The sequence below is a fragment of the Polypterus senegalus genome, chromosome 11 (assembly GCF_016835505.1).
Source record: "Polypterus senegalus isolate Bchr_013 chromosome 11, ASM1683550v1, whole genome shotgun sequence".
Classification (NCBI taxonomy): Eukaryota; Metazoa; Chordata; class Cladistia; order Polypteriformes; family Polypteridae; genus Polypterus; species Polypterus senegalus.
Window position 1 is genome coordinate 23,194,190 of NC_053164.1, and position 10,922 is coordinate 23,205,111.

The 10,922-nt window shown below is 38.9% G+C and overlaps 1 protein-coding gene across 2 annotated transcripts in view; it reads right to left on the reverse strand.

The window, feature by feature from the left end:
• Positions 1-6,908, reverse strand: part of LOC120538739 (G-protein coupled receptor 4-like) — a 31,601-nt gene extending 24,693 nt beyond the window's left edge. Inside the window, exon 1 of one of the 2 annotated variants that reach the window (XM_039768169.1) lies at positions 6,757-6,908. The gene's annotated coding sequence lies outside the window, so the exon portion shown is untranslated. The other variant, XM_039768170.1, reaches the window with a different exon arrangement.
• Positions 6,909-10,922: the final 4,014 nt, after the last annotated feature.

Sequence of the window (10,922 nt, forward strand, 5' to 3'; positions counted from 1 at the left end):
GACCAGGTCATCATAGAAAACTCTGGGCAGGACATATAATTGTGTACAGCAAGGTTCACTGCTTTGAAAAAGTAGATTAACAAATATGTGGAACCTGGATGGATCTTCCACCAGAGCCAAGCAGGTAACTTAGGCCATCTGCATGTCATTTCACTTTTCTAATATCTAAGGAGTAGCACACTCGGGTGACAGTGAACCTGTATGGTATTCTCATCTTGAGTATGAGAAATTTCAAGACTAGGAATCACAGGAAATGACAAACTACACGATTTCATGACATTTTTTCAGAACAATTTCAAATGTTTAAAGTATCATGAATTTGCTGCAGATAGTTTTTGGCAGGTAGTTATTGTACTGCCCAAAAGCGTTGGAGCCTTTAGAATGCTATCTAGGGATGGCAAGTTCAGCCATGGTCTCACCCCCCTAAACCACCCCCACCCAGCCCCTTTCTTTTTTTAAAACTTTTATCTATGCTGACATAGTATGACAAACACAAGACAGCGCACAGACGAGACTCCCAAAAACCATGTGCTTAATCTGTTATGTATGCATTTTACTAATTGGTTGTTACACACACAACAATGCATACCAACCTGGATGTGACTGGCCTGACTGAGTCTCTGGTGATGTAAAATTATACATCAGTCATGAAATCAAGCCACTGGACTTGCAAAGATTAAGTAAAAGAGGACTATGACTGAACATTGCTAGAAATGTTGTGTAGTGTGGTGGGAGATTAAGGTACTTTCTCCTCCATCTAAAATCCGGTTTTTTAAAATGCCATGTAAACCCTTATTCTGATTAAAGAAATCAGGTTTTTGGCCTCTGAGATACCCAATTAACAGAAGTAGATTTCTCCATGAATATCCTGCTTACTTGGCCACGTAAACCTTTAACCAGGTTTCCGCTAAGGATTCTGGTCTGCTGCACTCTGTTGGCCTGCATTTTTATTTGCTCTCGCTTTCAGCGGTCACGTGTAGGAGTATCCACAAAATAAATGTACAGAGGCAAATACTTATGCAACTGCCTTATTCTTTCTCCTGAAATTTTAAGGAATCGATCATTTTAAATAAATGAGTTGAATGATCAGTGCTAAAGTTAGCAACACAATCTTGAAAGTGGTACAGTAACATGTTAAAAGTAATGAGGCACACATAGTGCACACGTACCAGAATGCTGGTGCTTTGCATGGCTCAATCACATAAGCAAGCAGAAAAGAGTGTGCTGCATACATTCCAGTAACAAAAACCTAAACCTTTATTGTGCAGTTTAATGACTTGAGAGCATTTTGACAAAGGATAACTCCAGAAGATTGCTTGCCCTTGTAAACGCAGATTTTTAAGAAATCAGGTTTCTGCCTCAATTGGGTTATTCACCTTAATCCAGTCATGTACGTGTATGTAGATGCACTGAGAGATAACAGTAACAGAACATATGCAGAGCTTGACCACTGCTGCTCAAGTTATTTTCTTTTAGGTAATAAAAATGCAAGTACCATTGGTGGTCTTGATCCACATATGGACATTGATTCTATGTGAGGAAACTTTGCACTAAATCAATACATCCGAGTAAGGCTAATTTTGTTCTGGTTGATACATTTTGTCTTTTTTTTAATCTTACAAGGTTATCAGGCAGTACGATAGTGCTGATACTACCACTTCCACTTTATTTTAACTACCCTTTTCCGGTCTGTATGCAAAGTTTAAAAGATTTCGTATCCGATAGTCATCTAAAACTCCAATGTTGAAGAACACATTTTCCCATAACTTTAGCTTTCAAGCGTCAAACAAATGTCAACTGCAGAAAAAGCACACGTCATATCATGCATTCATGTGCCATGGGAATTTTCAAAGCTCCCATATTACCTTCCCACTACATTGCCATCAATGTGAACTTCCAGCCAGAGCTTTCTGGGAAACACAAAGTTTCTGTTGATTTGTTACATGGTCTATGCAATTAAAAGATAAGCTCTATGTTTTTTTGCTGGGTGAAAAGCAAACTGAACATGTCATGTACGTATTGCAACATTCCTAATACAAACGTGATCACAAAAACACCATTTTTCACTGAAGTGGTCATCTAATTCAAGTAGCATTCTTTATCTCCAAGGGTTGTCCCACTGAAAGGTGTTCAGTGAAGTCTCCCACTGGGAAACTCGCATTTCCTGTCTGGACCAATGCATGTGAACGCAACACCTGAATTAATTTCCATGTGGAAACTCCCGTCTCCATCTTCACATACAGTAAGTCATTACAGTGGTGTCCTAGTACAGACAGCACTCTGAAATCTCACACAATCTTAACATGCCAAATATCGGGCAAATTTAAACAGTGTATGAAGCCGGGTTCACATGACTGACTTTACCTCCTGCCTGCCCACAGTTGTTTTTTTTTTTTTTAAAGCTAGACAGCCACACTTCACACCAACAAAAGAATCCTGCTGGCATGCAAACTTCAGAGCAGAAGCCACAATGGTGATAATACACGCCTGAGCCAGGAGGAAGGCCATAAACAAAAACTCCTGTTTTCTTTAGCCACCTTGCCCCAAGGCTAACACTGCCACCTATGGCTCCCTTGATTCGCATACAGTCACCGCAGTTCAGCATGCTTGAATTTGGCTGATTGGCAAACATTCTGCTGGATGAGTAAATATGACAGAAATCCTAACAATGTGCCGAACTGGCTGGCGTTTACTCAAGATCAGGTATTTCCTTGAATTTCGTCACAGACCCAACCCCCCACGCAGCAATTCTGCCTTAATGCTCAACAGGAATAAGGGTTTCAAAACAACATGCTGAAACAAGAAAGGGTAAACACCTGAAGAGTTTAAATTGTTTTAGTTTACTTTCTTCATTTTGTTAAATATTTTTGCCCCACACCAACTGTGAGCAACTATTGTTACATTTTTAAAATTTCTAAATACAAACCTTTCAATCATTTTTATTGTTCTTCACTACATTAGCAGAAAAATACACCATCACCAGTGCTTTATATTGCCAAGAAGACCACAATAGACAAGGTGACATAACATTTTTTGTGTTTACAAAGGTGTAAAGAAAATACAGGAAATAAAAATGCTACACATCCAATACATCAATAAAGGAAAAGCTGCAGCTCCATGGCCCTTTATAACAGCAATCTGTAAAAGTGAATAGAGTTATAACTCATGTAAACACAGAGAAAAATGGTTGACTGGTACTGCTGGTTGAGTGCTGCTGTTCATATTATGTGGCTCTAATGGCTAAAGGGGTAGCCCTTAGTCCCACATACACCTTGATAAGTACAAACCTTACAAACAAATATTAGTATAAAGTTATGCTACAGTGAAATAAAAAGTAATTAATTCTCATTTTTTTTATGCAAACCTGAAATAGTGATTGTTATACCCTTTTCAAAGTAAATATACTCAGCAAAAAAAGAAACGTCCCTTTTTCAGGACTGTGTATTTCAACAATAATGTTTTAAAAATCCAAATAACTTTACAGATCTTCATTGTAAAGGGTTTAAACAATGTTTTCCATGCATGTTCAATTAACCATAATCAATTAATTAACATGCGCCTGTGGAATGGTCGTTAAGACCTTAACAGCTTACAGAAAGTAGGCATTTAAGGTCACAGTTCTAAAAACGCAGGACACTAAAGAGACTTGTCTACTGACTGTGAAAACACCCAAAGAAAGATGCCCAGGGTCCCTGCTCATCTGCGTGAACGTGCATTAGGCATGCTGCAGGGAGGCATGAGGACTGCTGATTTGGCTAGGGCAATAAATTGCCATGTCCGCACTGTGAGACGCCTAAGACAGCGCTACAGGGAGACAGGAAGGACAGCTGATCATCCTCGCAGTGGAAGAGCCCGGATCTCAATCCCATTGAGCACGTCTGGGACCTGTTGGATCACAGGGTGAGGGCTAGGGCCATTCCCCCCAGAAATGTCCAGGAACTTGCAGGTGCCTTGGTGGAAGAGTGGGGTAACATCTCACAGCAAGAACTGACAAATCTGGTCCAGTCCATGAGGAGGAGATGCACTGCAGTACTTCAAGCAGCTGGTGGCCACACCACATACTGACTGGTACTTTTGATTTTGAGCCTCCCTTCTTTGTTTTTTTTGTTTCTTTTTCCGGTTTCTTTGTGGTGGCGGCATGCGCCACCACCACCTACTCAAAGCATCATGATGCACCAACATTGATGGACTGAAAGCCAGAAGTCTACGTGACCATCATCATCAGGTCCTTCCATGAAAATACTAAATACAAAGAGGACTGTTTGACTTATGTTAGGTAGACTGGGCGGTCTCGTGGTCTGGAACCCCTACAGATTTTATTTTTTTCTCCAGCCTTTGGAGTTTTTTTTTTTTCTGTCCACCCTGGCCATCGGACCTTACTCTTATTCTATGTTAATTAATGTTGACTTATGTTTATCTTTTAATGTGTCTTCTATTTTCTATTCATTTTGTAAAGCACTTTGAGCTACATTTTTCTGTATGAATATGTGCTATATAAATAAATGTTGATTGATTGATTGATTCATTCATTCAGGGACACATTGTGAAACATTTTTAGTTTATGTCTTATGGTGTTGACTCTTTTACTGTTCATACAAATATTTACACATTAAGTTTACTGAAAGTAAAAACAGTTGAAAGTCAGAGGACGTTTCTTTTTTTTTGCTGAGTATATTACTAGCAATTATTTTGCACTGTAACAAGCCACATTTTGAAAACTCTCAAATGATCTGACAAATTATGCACAGACACACTTGACATATTTCACATTCGCAAATACACACATTTGTTTGCCAGTGTACAGATCCAACTTCCAACAGCTTCCAGTACGTTAAAGAACAAACTTGAAAAGGGGGTCATCCCAAGATTCACTACAGGTTTCTTGAGCACATAAGTATAAAAGTATAAAATACTTGGAACAATAGGAATCTGTCCACCCAATAATATCATTACCTATTGTTTGGTTTGTGCATTTATCCAAGGCAACCTACAACATTTGATATATAATTTCTGTTGTTTTTCCATTTGGAGCATAATAAGGTGAAGTGACTTGCTCATGGTCACACAGTGTCAGTAGCAGAGATTTGGACCCTCAACCTCAGGGTTCAAAGCCTTATGTCATTTACCTCAGCGGTCAGATGTCAGAGCTGGGAATGACATCACACCAGAGTTGACCATGTTCCAGTAAAACATTCGGAAAACAAATATGGACTAATACAAGAAAACCTTTGTTATCCTTGCTCTATCTGAATAAATACTGTAGCAGTTGATAAAAATGCATTATGTGGTATTTTGCGTATCCAAACAATTCAGCAACAGGCTCGCAGATAGAGGTTGGACAGAACTGTGTGCGAGACTGATTTAACGAGACACAAATATACAGAAGTGGCAAAAAACAGTATAACATTAAAGTTTGTGGATTATTTTGGATTGATGTCATGATCTGAGGGGTTTTGACAGGCCAACCAATTTCAGAGATGGAAATCAAACTTAAGGGGACATTCCAGTTGAAACTTCCGACCTCTAATGGAATGCAGAATATTATCTTAATCTTCTTACTCCTATACAGGGCTAAGGAAGACGGAGCGTATCCAGGCAGCCATGGATGGAACGATCATGGAATACACTCAGATACACATTTAACGCTCCTGGGGAAAAGGCGGTCTAAACATATTGAACCTATTCATCCACCATGTAATTAATTTATAGATTTTCTGTTTTCATAAATTCCAAATGTCACACAATTACATACACATACTTAGTTAAGAACATACACACCAACATCAAAATACAAAAAAATAACTAATTTTGTCTTTCACACTACAGGCTTCCAGACTATAAAAACAACGTAAGGTGTGCAAAAATGTTCAGCACCCTAGTAATTTAATCTTTCTACCCAAAGCTGTTCATAATACCGGGCGGAAAACGCGCTTAATAAGCAGGCACATACACCATAAATAATTATGCACGTGTCTTCGTCGAACCAAAACTACAGTATGTCATGGTGGGATCATCGCACTGTCCAATTTAGACATGACGCAAGAATGTTTTAGGAATCAAAATAAATCAGTATAATGCGCGAAGAGTAAACTTGAAAAGTTGAAATTTAAGTGATATACTACAGTAAACGTCACAAACAGCCTACTCATCATGATTTAAAAATCTAAGAACTGAGCTAAATTGAAATAATTAAAATGCCTTAAATATACAGCCTGAAACACGAAGATGCAGTAGTGAGAAAAGCGGTACATAAATGGAAAGAATCAATATTATTATTGCTATGGTTGGACAGACAAGATAACAACACACAGTTCAGTTTTCGTACACGATTTGTGAGAGTTCACCCAAATGCAGTGCATTTTTAAATCTACAGTTACAGTAAACACCTCACGAATGTTTCCTTTCCAATTTGAAGACTTAGACCGAATCTGCCCAATGTAACTTTTTTCCACCAAACATTTTTTATGGCCCAATAAAAATAACGCACATAGCTTGCCTATGTCAGTGGGCATTTTGGCATGTACTAAAAACTGCAGAGCACACTTCTGATTAAACTTACGATGCACACGTAAAATAAGGGGAGTTCGGGTAAACGGCGAGAAATACGGGGAAAATCCTAACTGAGATGCACACCGAAACGAAGTTTAAAATCCAAACTCACCACTCGTCGTGTCTACGCTTAGAATCTCCCCGGCTTTCTGGATGCAAAACAAAGAGAAGTAAAAAGCGCCACCAAGGTGGCTCGAGCTTTCTTACCTGCTGACCACTCCGCGAGGCCCCCTGCTGTTCCGTACCCAAGCTTTTCCGTGAGCACAGGCTTCAGAAAACTGCTTCTGAGCCGCTAAACACTGTGCTTATCTATTCGCTCTCCTGCTACTTGACGCGAGCATTCGGCATTTGTAATCGAGGCGGGCGCAGCAGCCCTGAAGACGTCCGTTCGGCGGTGTTCTATTGGTCATGACGTCATTAAAAGGCGTGACCTTATCGCCGGGCTAAGCCCCCACTTCAAACTGACAGTAGACGCAGCTTGTCATAAAAATGAGTAACATGAATGATCGGTGAACACTCATATATTTGCCAGGTTGCGTAATTCAAATTTGACCTGCAGTGAGCACAAAAAAAGAGATAAAAGTAAAGCCAATGCAGGACCACTAACTCTCGTTAGGCCACTTCAAATATGACTGTTAGCAAAACCTGCATATCTTTATGAAGTGGAAATAACACCAGAGTGACATGGTCAATGACCAGGATGGGGTTTAAACCTGCCAGGGCTGTAAAAGAGCAGTTATACCCACTGTGCTGCTCAGAGGGCACAAATCAGACCCTCTTAAAAATAAAGTTTGCCAACGTGGTTCTTCAGAACAATGCGATAGAAAAGCCATATTTGTTTCGCAAAAGATGCCACGTGAAGGTTCCAGAAAGATACTTTATTTGCTTAGATCCGTAACTGGTTCCATAAATGATTTGTGCTATACCAATGTGCTCCTGATTTTAACAAGACTGTAGGTGATTACAATCACACAGGCTATGTTCAGCTCATTGTGATCTCTCAATATCCTGCTAGGAAGCCTACTATGAAAAAAAGATTTCTGTTTTATCCACGTATTAGGAACCTTTTCAAAGCCCAAAGGACCAATTTCATAGAGAGCCCTTACCAGAATTAAACAACTTTTTGTCAAATAATGGTTCTGTGTGGAACCACACAAACTTATAAAGTGCATTTAAGGAACCATTATTTTTAGGAATGCAGGCTAAATACATCAACTTGTTGTTATTCCTTTCCACTATGTATGTAAAGAAAAAACAAAATTCTAGACTGGACACCAATCATGTGTGGCAAGTCAATGTATTTTTTCCTATAAATAAGGGTGAGGAAAACAACATGGACATGACAAGAGTAGCCACACTACACTTAGAAATTAGCTTCTCATCTGGAACTGAATTAGTGTCCAAACATTGGTGGAGAAGAGTGTTTGATGAAAGGTGAATGGATGGATGAAGTGATCTGAGCATCAGGGACTGTATGGGTGTATGATCCACTATTCAAATTATACCTTACTTCAGATTTACCCATTTGATTTGTTGGCATTTCTTATTTGATGTACAGTTTAGTTGGATTTGCTGCACTGCTTGTGACATCCTCTTAATTACTGTATGTCTTATGTGTTTTGATTTGTAATTGTATTAAGTAATTACTTTGAAGCCAATTTATTGACTGTGATTAATGAAGAAAATGTGGATTTTTATATGTGCTTGGTAACCTTTGTATATCCAAGTATATATAACACAAAATAAAACAGCAATTCTCAGATTAGCATAGTCAATGCCATTACTTTATTATTGCTATTGAAGAGCAAAAAGCTGAAGACCGAAACCTGTCCTGAATTTGAAAGGGTATGGCTATCCATAGATCAGGGGTCTCCAACCCTTTTTCCTTTTAGAGCTACTTTTACAAAATGAAAATGGCCGAGAGCTCCTCATGTTTTCTAACGTTTATTCTCATAGCTTATTTCAACCCAAACAAACTGAATAAGCTTGTTTTGCCTGAACATTTACAAAATGTTGGTGTCCACAATTCACATTTTGCATTAAAACATCACAAAATATATTAAGTTCACCTGCAAGTGCATTTTGTATGTCTGTATGCATTTTCTAGTGTATCTCACACTATTGAGTTAAAACATGAATGCTGTCAGAACAAAACAATGCAATTCCAAATCCACAGATATGACTTCTTCATTTGTCATTTTGTTCCATGTCACTGTGTCACTTTATTCACAGGTCCAGTTGCATGTGTGATGTGTTTTTTTTTTTTTTGCATGGAGTCAACAAGAGAGGCAGGTGTCTGATGGAGTGGAGCCACTGAGGTTCACTCTTATGGAGTCATTTAAATGTTCGTCTGTCAGTCTTGTTCTGAACTTTGACTTCATGACGTTCATGTCAGACTCACAGAGGTATGCAGACCCAAACAAAGCTGACATTTTCAGAGCTGCTTGGTGAAGATTCTTATAGTTATCTGGCTCTACTAAGCTCTAGAAATTTTATGAATGTTGTTGAGATTTTAACTGAACATTATTTTGAAGGTTTACTAATATAAAATATATAAAATCCAATGTCTGCCTGTCTGTATGTCTGTCCGCTTTTCACGAGAGAACTACTTAACGTTACTTAACTTTTTTCTATAATTTGCTTGAACATTCTGGTTGATTTTGCGACTTCTCTCATTTTGCTATGTATCATAGTTCACTTGCCGTACCGATTTATTTGCACGAATCCGAGTAAAAGGCAGCGGGCCGAGGGGAGGGCCATCCTCACTCACTGGCCAGCTTTGGGGCGTCTTCCTTAACTCCGCTTAGCTAGCGGGCGAGAGAACAATTGAATTCAACTTTGGTTGATATTTAAAATAACCTGCTGCTTAGGACTTGATGAGTTTGAGTCTGGATATTCTCTTAAGTGTATGCCACATTGAAAAGATCGATTGCAATTCAGATTGTGGATTGTGATTTTGTGTTAAAGGGATTGTGATATGATTTTTTGGAAAGATCGCCCACCCCTAATTTGACTAATCAAGTTTTCAAATTTATGTAGGATTTAATAACCCTTTGGTGAGCTACTTGAAAAGGGGAAGCGAGCTGCCGGAAGGTCACAAGCGACATGTTGGAGATCCCTGCCATAGACTCATATTCATTTATGCTGAAAAGGATTTAGTTGTTTATGTCGACATAGCATTTTGATCAAGCAATGTGCAGAAGCAATTAAAAGGCAAATTAAAAGTTATATCATAATATTTCAAAGGATGTTATACTTAAACTCTTTCATGCGCTAGAAAGACTGCTTCTGGGGCATTCATTGTGTGCAGTTCTGGTCACCATGCTAGAAGACGTAACAGCACTTGAAGTTGTGCAGTGGAGAGCAACCAAGTGCATCCCAGGACTTAAGGACATGTGCTACTGTGACAGACAGACTGAGAATTAAACCTATTTAGTCTGGAACAGTGGAGACTGCATGGGGACCTCATCCAGGTGTTCAAAATCCTGAAAGGCATTAATCAAGTAGATCCAACAAATTTCTTTCAACTAAACGATGAACCACATATTCAAGGACATCAGTAGAAATTAAAGAGAAGAGCATTTAAAACAGGAGCTAGAAAGCACTCCTTTACACAAAGAGTTGTGGGAATCAAGAGCAAACTGCCGAGACATTAAGTTCGAACAGAAACCTTGACATCGAAGTAGGCAGTGTGTTGTAGTGGTTAAGGTTTTGGCCCTCAAACCTTCAGGTTGTGGGTTCAAATCCAGCTACTAACACTGTGTGACCACAAGTGAGTCACTCCACCTGCCTGGGCTCCAACTGGAAAGCCCAAAGAAATGAAACCAATTGTATCACAGATGTTGTGAATTGCATTGAATAAAGGTGTCAACCTTTAAGAAGAATCTGGATGAGATATTGGGACAGCTTAGTGATTAGCTAAACAAACAAGCTTGATGAATTGAATGGTCTCCTCTCGTTTGTCAAGTTTCTAATGTTCTATGCTGAAGGGGCACATTTTGGGTGGTCAATACAGATCAACTACAGTATATAAACTAAAAACACCAACAGTCCCAGCACTGATCTGTGTAGGATATCACCTTGCATATTCCACACGACAAAGAATGCTACTTTTTGGAGGTTTTTTTTTGCTTCACTTTAGAACATTAGAAAAATTGTGAAGAAAAGAGGCAATTTATTCCATTGATTATAGATCATCTAGATTCTCCAAAATGTTGAGAATTTAAAGTCCCTGAAGTCCTACTCTCCATCACACTACTCAGTTGTTTTTTTCATGTGTCTGCGGTTCTTTGCATGAAGAAAAATGTAATAAAATTTGTGCAAAATCTGCCCTCAACAAGTTTCTAACTTTCTCCCTGTGTTCTCGTTGAATA